Below are 12058 nucleotides of genomic sequence, written 5' to 3' on the forward strand. Positions count from 1 at the left end.
TGTATTAGCAAGTATTGTAAATTGTTTGTTGTACAATAAAGTTAATTGTACTACAATTTGGTCATCGTTAGCATTTATTTAACAATCCAGCGATACGAGCCCGAGTATATTTGGGAAATCCCTCAAGGTTTCGAGGATAATCGTAACAGTTGGGGTGTTCACAGTTCGTTCCAAATTGTGTCTGAAAATGTAGACGTCTACATTTTGAGACATTTTTAGCATCAAACTGTGAGCACCCCTTTCTAGCAGTCGTCGCAAAATCGTCTCAAAACTTTGCTGGTGTTGCCAGACATTTCTTCCTTGCGTGCATTTTTTATATGTCGCCTTTCGATTATGTTTCTGAAAAATTGTAATTATTTAACTTAATTACCAATTTGTAATATTTGTTATTTCTTTTCCTTGATTTGTTTCTTTTCATCAGAAATTGCGCTCAAATTAAATGCAAATACAGAAAACGTGCCCAATAAATAAAACAAAATGTGATTAGTATTGCCATAATGCAACTCTGCTGCGAGGTTGCAAAATGTAGACGCGTAAAAAACATACCTTTGAGTGTGACAAAATGTAGACGGCGTCGTTTTCCAATTTTGTATGGGAAACAACAACACCACAGATTTTACGGTTAGAAAACGTCTTAAAATGTAGACGTCTACATTTTGAGACACTATTTGGAACGAACTGTGAACACCCCAAGTATGAAACTGCACATAATTGGCTGTCGTTTAGCATGTAAAATTAACCCCACTCCATACGAATATGTGGACAAATCGCACACGATCTTCAAAAGTGGCACAACTCGAAATTACACGTTCGTCAGAAATGTCGAATAACTGTTACGTAGCACATGCTAATCATATGGGCAATGGAGACTTTACTTTAGGTTTTTTCAACAAATTATCCGACCAAGTTTTTCATCCGATTCACGTTCCTGATATTTTTACTAATTTTCTTCCTAAAAGATCGTATTTATACCTCCGAAAGAGAAGCGGGAAGAAACACGTTCATTAATGACGCCATTTAAAGCAAAACTAATTTTTTTTTACGAAATTTCGTTAAAAATATCCGAGATTAATTCTTAAGCCGACAGTTCAGTTAAAAAGTGCTGGGTTTGATTATAAAGAAAATTTAATAGCCTTTAATTTTAACAAAAAAAAACTTTGGAAATCGGATAACTACTTGCAGAGATAATTACGGTTTCGTGAAGCGCCTTCTGTCAGAACCCAAACAAAAATATTTAAATATTCTAAAATTGTTCTAAAATCTTCCTATGTACATATGTATGTATGTCTGACTTCATATTCGAATTTACGAGAAAATTTTACATGGGAAATGGCAGACAAATAACACAGGGCAGAAAATTTTTTTTTAACTAGCTTAATTAAGTTTTGTCCTCAATTGTCGTAAGCATATGCAACCCGTACATACATACATACATTAATAAATACGAGTAATATGTACTCGTATGAAAACCTTTTGTCAGTATACATAATTAAAATATGTGGTAGGTTGAACTTTTTTATTTGATTGCAAACAGCTGTAAAGTGACAAATGAAAACGCACCTACTCCACGGTAAAGGGAGAGAGATAAGCCGACATACTATAAACTGTGCAGTTGATAATGCCCTAAAATCTATAGAATCATTTTACGAAAGTACAAATACATACATATGTATGTATGTATGTGTGTATTTTCATACAAATGTAGCTAAATATACGATATATAAATATTTCACACGTGTCACTTTTACGCACACCTTTCTTACAGATTTTCCGCGTTGGCGAGAGTACACACACACATTTAAAATCAATTGGGTGGTTCACAAGGTGTCGTACGTGTCGTATTGTCGTCTGTTGTAAAGTTTTTAACGGCTAAATAAATGTTTAGAGGACTTGAAATCACCACCAACTATTTTTTAACGGTGTGACATTTCATAATAAAACTTTTATGTTAGCTTGCGAATTCCTTAAATATAGTTTTAGCCGTTTAAAGTTTATGACATACAACAGTACGACAGTATACAACACTTTGTGAACTCCCTAAATCACTTTAAATTTGAATGTTAGCAGATTGATTTATCATTTGGCATACATACATACATAAATGATTATCACTTATATTTAGTAACTATTTATTACGAATAGTTCTTATTTTTTTTTTATTTTAACGGCGAACAACCTCAAAATTCTACGAAATTTGATGCCCTACGTGTTGAGTGTATTATGAAATTTCAACGCGGGACCGTTGCGAATACACATTTGATACACAATCAGCCTTAAAAACCGCGATATTACTGATTCTTTGCCGCAATCGGCACTTTTACGCTCACTCGACACAGCGCTATCGTTGTCAAAGTTTTAAATGTTTTGCGGTTTTTTGTCGTTTATTATTTTTTTTAAAGCTCAATTAAAACATTCACCTCTCCATGAGTTTGTTTTTGAACTGTGTGCATGGATGTACATACATTCGTATGTATGTATGTATGTACAGACATGTATGTATGTATTTGGATGCGAGTATACATTAAGGTGGTCCTAATTTTGAACCAACTTTAAGCAACGTCAGTCCATTTCGATACCACTATGTATGGAACGATAACTGCAAATCTGTTAAAACCTGTTCAAAAAAAAAACGCTGTTTCTAATTTCTCCGGATAGAATAACCACAAAAATTACTAGGGCTTACATATATATGTATGTACTTCATGCTCTGCACAGAAGGATTCCTTCCATGCCTTCACTTAAGTGAGGTCATAACCTGCTAGGTACTTAAAATTGGTGACTAAGTGTTCTGCGAATAGTCGACCTGCTATGGATCATAAATATTTAGATAGAACGCGTCCTGTTTACTAGGAAGTATAAGAGACACCACGCCCCTCTACCCTTATTTGAAGACATAGGCCAGAAGACTCGACAAGTCAGAAATCTGGAGTAAGTACAACGGATTGCCCTCATTGGAACCCGACAGGCAATTAGGACCACTACCACTCTGGCTCTTAACGCCATACTTTACATCACGAACACCACTATTTTACACTTCTCTTTAACTAAAGAAGAGTTAATTCAACATGACAACACGTTTTAAAGCTTTTTGATGAATCATTTTACCTAAATTGTGTGTTTAAAGTGGCACCGTATACTTACAGGACAATTCCGGAAACTGTCTCAACCCACCGCAGTCTTTCGAAAGACAATAGTCCTTCGTAAGACAATTGTCAATTCTGGCAACTAACTTGAAAGCTCTTTGCTGTTTTTAGAAAGACTAATTGAAAGATCTGCTAACTAGGAGGTCATTGCGTTATTCCGCTTGCTTTTTAGCAATAAGTTTGCTAAAAATTTAATGAAATTAAAAAATATATATTTTTACATATTATTAAAACAATATTATTAAAACAATAAAAACTAAAAATTAAAAGGAAATTTATTTAAAAAGAGAAAATTAAATTAAAAAGAGGAAATTAATAAAACAAGTTTTTAAAAGTTATAATTTTAAAAATATACACAGTAAGTTTCTTTAAAATAAATGAAATTTCTTTTTAAACCACTAAACTAAAAATTAAAAGAAAGTAAGACTAAAAAATATAAAAAAAGAAAACATTAATGAAATATTAAAAAAAAAACCCATATTTTATTTTAAAACAACAAAATTTTAAAATTGAGTTAAAACGGGAAAGTATTATTAAAAATAAATAAAATGAACCTAACAATATTTTTATTTTTGAAATTATAAAATTTTAAAAATTAAAGTAAAGAAAGTTAAAAACATAAAAATAAGAAATATTACTTTTTAAAAATGAAATGAAATTTGAAAAACAAAATTATATTTAAAACAGCAAAATCTAAAAATTAAATTAAAAAAACAAGATAAATAAATTGAAGAAAAAAACAGTTCCACTGCCCAATGACTGGAACCTCGTATCTCTCCAAGCGCTCGCCAGTGCTTTACCCACTCGGCAATTGCGACTGTTGGAGCAACAACAACTGCTTAATTTCAAAAAAGTGAAACCAAGAAAGTTGGCAAGAATTCCATTCAATAATCCGGACCATAGACTCGCTCACGGTGGCCAGAAAAGGCGTACACGAGTAGGGTCTAACGATAAAAGAGAAAATGTGAGTACCTTTGACCACATCTGGACTGAAGTTAAAGTCGCTTGCGATTGCGACGAGCGGTATCCAAAAGGGATTCATCGTCGGAGATCTATCACAGCAGATGAACAATCGCTAATGTAGACAGCAAGTTAGGCACAGATAGCAGGCAAATCTTAATTTTGGTGAGTATAATGATGGGATACTGTCCGACTGAGTTGCACGGAGTCCCGAGTGAGATTAAATACTTGTATCACAAGGAATACTCACTGCCCCAGTTACTTGGAGGACGACGAGTTGGAATCATCTTAACTTCCCAGCTTTGTAGGACTGCGCTTTAAACATCTAGGATCGCACTTTTTAACCAGACCGGCGGAATCCATCGGGACCGCAACTTAGATGCTGCCGTTCGTAATGGTATCACAAAGGACTAATGATTTTAGTCTAAGCGTGTCCTTGTTTTAGGGCAACCAACTTAACTTAGTCTAAGCCAATAATGCATCTACAACGTTTAATTGAATTTGGAAATCAGCATATTGGTTAAAACTAAAATTCTTTGCCTAACTTTTTATAGAAAAGTTTAACCTTGTGACTGCTATTTTTATTGAAATTTCATTTAGATTCTTCGACCACACATTGTTTAAAATTTTTACCAAAGGATGGAAACTTTAACCTTGAATATAGTTTCGTTGAGGCGCTATACACAAATCTAAAAGTTGTTCTACAATGTCATCTAAGCAAATGTAAGTTTTAAAGCGAAATGGAAGATTTGTAGCACTGCTTAAAAATGAACCACCCTAATGTATATTTTTATATTTTTCTCTTATATAGAACGACTAGCACCGCGTTAAGTCAAAGGCGTAGGGAGGTAAACATAGCAAAACAGTTGATGAAGGATTTATTTTCGAAATTAATTTTAGTACTTAATCAAAAATTTGCAAGTCATGCGCCATCATTGCTTATTAAAAGTTGTTTTACTAGAGATATTTATTTAATTGTAAACTGACCCCAGGCCCCCTTCCAGCTCTTTACGAGCGCCCACCTGTGTATGTAGACGGCACAATTTTGCTTTATCAATGTAAATTGTTTAAATTGCCGTTGTCGCAATTATCATTATTTGTTCGTGTTATTGCTGTTGTTGTTGCTCGTCGCTGATAAGGTTTTGAGTGAATCTGACAATAACCGCCTGACCGAACAAATAATTTGCGCAAATATGCATTTTTAGGTAGCTAAAAAAAAAGAGTAAAACTTCGGCACCAGCTGATGCTTAAAACAAAAACAAAAAAAAACAAATGGGGGAATGCACAAATAATTTTGTTGCACAGTGTTTGCGTTAACATCTGCATATGTTAGCGCGAGCAATTTATTCTATTCGATTTCAGCTGTACTATTTGACCTACAAATATTGTATTAAAATTTTCGCCTTGAATTGTTTTAGGCCCATGAAGTTAAAATGAAAACCCATTGAGAAGATGAAGTGAAGCGTGAAACGTAAATACATATGTACAAATTCCGACAAAACTATCTCAAAGGTAAAATCGCGGGGGGGAGTATTAAAATGTGTAGTTGTTCATTTGCAATACTGGTAGAGTTATACCACGGTAATGTTTATAGATATTGAAAGATACTTCTTGAGAGATCATATAAGAACAATTTTTGAGGTGTAAATATCTTCGCTCTCGGTATGGGTATAATTTGCGTTAACCTAGCAGGAAATTTGTAATACCTTCCTAGTTCAGGGCTACTTCAGGGCCATTTCGCGACTAGCTCACGGCTATTTTAGGACCAGTTCGGTACCTATTCAGGAATATTTCAGAACCTTTTCGGAACTCTTTCCGGATCATTTCGGAACAAATTCACAACTATTTGGGGACCATTTTCAGACTAGTTCTGGCCTATTTCGAGACTAGTTCAAGACTAATAAGGTACTATTTCGGGACAGTTTCAAGACTGGTACGAGATCCTTTCGGGAAAAGTTCACGACTTTTTCGACCGTTTTGGGGCCTGTTCAGGACTCTTTTAGGACATTTCCGGACTGAGGCGGAATTATTTCGGAACTGTTTCGGGACCTGTTCAGGACTATTTCTAAGCCATTTCGGAACTATTTCGAGACAAGCTTTCTCAGCTATTTGGGGACCATTTTGGAACTGGTCCTGGCCCATCTCGAGACTACTTCAGGACTATTATTCGATATTATTTTGGGACTAATGGACGAGGCGTCCAAGGATCTCTTCTATGCGCGCTTGGAACGTACATATGAGCGCTGCCTCCGACACGGTGTCAAAATCGTGTTCGGCGATTTTAATGCCAAGGTGGGCAAGGAAGGGATCTTTGGCGCCACTGTCGGAAAATTCAGCCTCCATGACGAAACGTCCGTTAACGGACTGAGGCTGATCGACTTCGCCGGGGCCCGAAACATGGTAGTATGCAGTACTAGGTTCCAGCATAAGAACATCCACCAAGCTACATGGCTGTCTCCAGATCGATCGAATAACGAGAAACCAAATCGATCATGTTGTGATATCCGTTTTAGACGTACGTACACTCCGAGGGCCAAACATCGACTCGGACCACTATCTTGTTGCAGCCAAGATACGCACCCGCCTCTGTGCAACAAAAAATGTGCGCCCAACAATGCAAGGAAAGCTTAACGTCGAAAAGCTGCAATCACAACAGACGGCCAACTTATTCGCCACTCGACTCACACACCTGCTCTCTGAGAGCACTCTTCAACAATCCGACATACGCGAGCAGTGGAGCCACATTTCCCGATCATTAAGTACCGCCGCCAAAGAAGTAGTTGGATTTCAGCGAGCCCGAAAGAACAACTGGTACGATGAGGAATGTCAAGAAGCCGCAGAGAAAAAAGACGTCGCCTATAGGGTCACGCTGCGATCGGGCGCAACGCGAGCCATGTGGGACCGTTATAGGGAACTGAAAAAGGAAGCGAGACGTATTTTCCGCAATAAGAGAGAGGCCGAAATACGTAAGTGCGAAGAGCTTGAGACAACCTCCTGAATGGTAGCAGCGCTGAAAGTCGTGGAGAAAACGAACCCGAGTCCCCAGTCGATGATGATGGAGTAGCTGTCCCACCGCCTGACCATGACGAGGTACGAATAGCGATTACGCGGCTGAAAAACAACAAAGCTGTTGGAGCTGACAGCCTGCCAGCCGAGCTATTCAAGTACGGCGGCGAGGAGCTGATGAGGTGCACGCATCAGCTTGTATGCAGAATATGGTCAGATGAACGCATGCCCGACGACTGCAATTTAAGTGTGCTCTGCCCAATCCACAAGAAAGGCGACCCCGCCATCCGCGCCAACTACCGCGGAATCAGCCTTCTAAGCATAGGTTATAAGGTCTTATCGTGTGTATTGTGCGAAAGACTGAAGTCCACCGTCAACGAACTGATTGGACCTTATCAGTGTGGCTTTAGGGCTGGCAAATCCACCATAGATCAGGTATTCACAATACGCCAAATCTTAGAAAATACCCGCGAGAATAGGATCGACACACACCATCTATTTGTCGATTTCAAAGCCGCTTTCAACAGCACGAAGAGAAGTTGCCTCGATGTCTGAGTTGGGTATCCCCGCGAAACTAATACGGCTGTGTAAAATGACGCTGAGCAATACCACCAGCTCCATCATAATAGGGAAGGACCTCTCCGAGCCTTTTGATACCAAACGAGGTTTCGGACAAGGGGACTCCCTTTCGTGTGATTTCTTTAATCTGATGTTCGAGAAGAAAATAAGAGCCGCAGAACTGAACCGCTCAGGCACAATACTTTACAAGAGCGTACAATTGCAGGCGTATGCCGACGACATCGATATTATCGGTTAAAACAAGGGCTACGTCTGTTCTGCCTTCTCGGAATTGGATAGAGAAGCAAAGCGAATGGATCTGGTGGTGAACGAGAACAAAACGAAGTATCTCCTGTCGTCACACAAACAGTCAGAGCGTACCCACGTCACTGTTGACAGTTACAAGTTTGAAAAAGTAGACGACTTCGTTTATTTGGGAATTAAAATTCAGCGGCTCCGCTGGCTTGGCCATGTCGTTCGAATGGACACAAACGCTCCTGCTCTGAAAATATTCAACGCGGGCCGCGATGCTGGTAACAGAGGAAGAGGAAGGCCTCCTCTGCGTTGGAACGACCAGGTGGAGAAGTACTTGGCTTCACTTGGCATTTCCAATTGGCGTCAGTTAGCACAGAAGAGAAATGACTGGCGTGCTATTTTGGACTCGCCCAAAATCGCTTAGGCAGTTACAGCGCCAAGAAAGAAGAAGAACTAATCCGTTAATAATACCAAAAAACCCCGAACTACATTGCATTAACGAAAACTCGAACACACGATAACTCGAACATTCGGAAATACTCATTTTAGACTCATAAATTCTGAGCACTCTGAAATTGTTTAAAAGATTTTTCCTTTTCTGGTAAGCACTTTTTTTGTATCAGTGGAGTAACGCATTACAAGTCGGCTAGATGCGTGGATAATAATAATAATAATAGATTGGCGCTTACACATATGTTAGTGTTTGGCCGAGCTTCTACTCCGATTTGTGGCGTGCGCCTTGATGTTTTCACACAAAGTGGAGTCGTCTGCGCTAATCCCTAGGGTATGCATATGGACCTACAGCCTTCAGTGACCGGTTAGAAGTCTCAAGATAGATAAACATCGCAAGACAGTCTCCTGGAATGTGATTAGTTCTGTGGATATTCTGGGGTTATGTCTTCCTAACAGTTATTTTGCCTGCCTTAGTCCAGACGTGTTCTCCTACTTAGGTATCTCTCTTACTCTTTCCTGATAGTATGAGGGCCGACTGCAAGGAAGGGTTCTGGTCCTATCGGTCGAGTGGCTGCTACTTGTCTAGCTAGCCAGTCAGCTCCCTTGGGCCGTATTTTTGCTAGATGCGTATATTTTTATTTAAAGGCGCCTTACTGCGGACGGACGGACAGACAGTCGCGGCTTAATCGATTTATCTTTTCATTCTGAGCAGTTTTGTACACATTTGTCTATATCTATCTCGATTCGTTTTGCCTGTTACAAACAACCGTTATGTGAACAAAGTTATAATACCCTTGTGCACCATTGAGCTCGGTTATAAAAAAACACATCGTTCGAAGGCTCAAACAATTCGTTAACCCGAACAGCTCTGGTTTTCATTAGTTCGAGTTATCGCGGGTGCCCTGGTTTTTTCGAACTGGGGCCGAACTAAGACCAAAGAAGTCTCGAAATAGACCCGAAATGATGCCGAAATAGTCCCGAACTATTCACTTACGTACATATATCAACGATCAATGTTGCTAAAACAAATGAAAACAAATTTAATCAGCTCCTGATACCGTCTTGGTTTACGCGTGACGGTTTACGCAATTTTTGACCATGCCGCGAGCAAAGGTGTTTACACATCAAAAACTTTAAAGAATGTTTTTAATCAACGTAGGCAAAATATCATACTACGTAGTTGGCTTATTATAATATTCAATAACTAACCTAGAACTTACCAATAAATAAATAGGTTATATAGGCCGCAGAATTTCTTTTTTTGTTTTTCTCGTTCTTTTCTCTACTTTAACCGCAATTGCAATCACTCAACTGCTAACTTGCAGCGTCAGCAATCGATGCACAACAAAGCCTAGTATGTATAATCAGGTAAAATTTTAATTTATGAGTCTTTCTTCAAACACATTTGCGCCAATTATTCAACAACACGTTTTATTTATAGATTGTGTTGACTTGTATTTAAATGCCGCGTTTTTTGTTTAGTCAAACTCAATTACTAACGAATTTTTTAAATCACATTTTACACTTTACGAGCAACAGCGCACATCCGGCAACAAAATGCAACTGAAACTTTTCAAAACTTATTTAATGCAACAGCTTAGTAGATCGCTGAAGACGGTTTACAATGTGACTTGCAGACTACTTGGTGGTAGTATTGCGCGTTAAGAAAACCCTAGAAAGATACAAAGCAGCAAAATAAAAAACATGAAAAACGGAACTGTTGTAAGTCGTGGCAAAATACAATAGCAAAACGTAAATTAAAAATAATTAAAAAATTAAAAAATGGTAGAATAGTGAGGCAACACAAATGAAAATTCAAGTATGTTGTGTACACACACACGCCAAATAGTTACATATATTAGTACTAAGAAGAAAAAAAAGTTAGTGAGCACTAAGAGCAGAGTGGTGCTCTAAATAAGCCCACAAGCATGGGTTAAAAACCAATGGTTTGTATGTATGTTTGGACCTACAACAAAGCAACGACGACAATAAAAATCTGTATTAATGCAAACCTGCAACTTGGTAATTATATTTATGATAGTCATGCCTGCACTATATATGTAAGTATCTACGGCTGAAATGCCCTGTTTCCATCTTTCTGTCTCTTTGCTGCCTATCTTTGTAACCACTGTAAGTCTATCTGGTTATTTCTTCATCTACCGTTGCGGTTTGTGATCCAAGAAGTGAATGCGCCGCCACAATTCAAATGAAAGATGGATAGTTGGACAGTCAGTCCGTTGCACTCGACTACAGTTTGCATAGATACATACATATATGTTGTACATATGTATGTCCATGTATGTATGTACATATGTACATATATATGTTTGTATATGACTAAGTAATAACTAATAGCAGCCACTCAAATTACGCCCATGTATAACATTTGATACATATTTATTGTCTTGGTTTTTTTTTGTTGCTGTATTAAATTTTTAAATATCACTAAGCCACAAAAATTTGCCGGCCGTTTCAAATCAGTTTTCAAATGGTATTTCCTCACGGCAACTTGCTTTACTAGTAACATACTAACTAGGAAGAACCGCAAAGCAATTTCTTTATAGTTAAATTTTACTTGCGTTTTTATTTTTATTTACGTTTCCATTTATTTCTTAATTTTTGCAGGCATTGTTATAAAATTTGTACTGGAGGAAGCTTAAAACACAACTTGTGAGGCAATCACCTGCTTCATTAATGAGATGCCGACCACCTTTCTAAACTAAGTTGGTGGTATTGCTGTGTGTTCTCTTGCGGAACGGAATTTTAACGCTCATACATATGAAATTGGATTTTACTATGTGCTAATATAAACAAAAATGATTTTTTTTTTTTAAAGAAGTTTTTTAAAGTGAAATCACATATAACAGTAACGTGTTAAATTTAAATAACATTTTTTCCTCAAGCATGCAGGTGTAATCAAGAATAACACATATAATTTCTTCATACATACATATGTGCATATGCTCTGAAATAGTAAATGTTTCTTGGCTTACTTACAAAATTAAGTATCCCATTCATTTTATACTTTTCTTAAGCTTTCCGTCTAGGTTTTTAATTCCTAATCAAATTTTTATTAACGAAATTTTTACATAAGGGGTATTCTCTGAGTCTTGCAAAGCCCTTGCACGGTGCACGGATTGCACGGTTTGCAAAGCTGTCCCATACGAAAACCGGTTTTTACCGTGCAATCTGTGCACCATGCAAGGGCTTTGCAAGACTCAGAGAATACCCCTATAGCCATTCATAAATATGTCTTACACTTTTGAACACGCTCGCCATTCCCAGTCGAATAGCCCAGACTGAACGCACCACATGTGTGACGGTGCACAATTTGCAGCTGTCAAAGTGTTCGTATGACATTTATAAATTTTTGCTGTGTTGTGTTCACCATATAACCAGTAAACAACCTTCGGTGAATTTGGCGACTGCCTTCCTCGGGGATGAATATGCTAGGGATGAAATTATTGGTACACACGCCTTCCAAGCACGCAGGGTTGCTTTTAAGAAACAAAAAATAATTAACTCCAAAAAGTTTCAAAAAGTATAGTGTAAAACGAAATTTATTGAATAATTCCATATAAAATGGTATACATAAATGACTCATTTTATAAACGATTTAAATAAAACGCATTTCATAACCTTTTTTGTGCAAACGGCATTTGCGAATTGATAGAAAAGTACTA

The 12058-nt window shown here is 37.6% G+C and overlaps 1 protein-coding gene and 1 long non-coding RNA gene across 4 annotated transcripts in view; both read left to right on the forward strand.

Annotated features, from left to right (window-relative positions):
• Positions 1-12058, forward strand: part of LOC118740730 — a 226132-nt gene that overhangs the window by 74104 nt on the left and 139970 nt on the right. The window lies entirely within an intron of this gene.
• Positions 9257-11201, forward strand: LOC118740736. The gene is made up of 2 exons (XR_004993183.1): positions 9257-10127; positions 11001-11201. It is a non-coding gene; the product is annotated as an uncharacterized LOC118740736 (long non-coding RNA).

The sequence above is a fragment of the Rhagoletis pomonella genome, unplaced genomic scaffold, assembly GCF_013731165.1.
Source record: "Rhagoletis pomonella isolate Grant_MI unplaced genomic scaffold, Rhpom_1.0 Rhpom_scaffold_00006, whole genome shotgun sequence".
NCBI classification, from domain to species: domain Eukaryota; kingdom Metazoa; phylum Arthropoda; class Insecta; order Diptera; family Tephritidae; genus Rhagoletis; species Rhagoletis pomonella.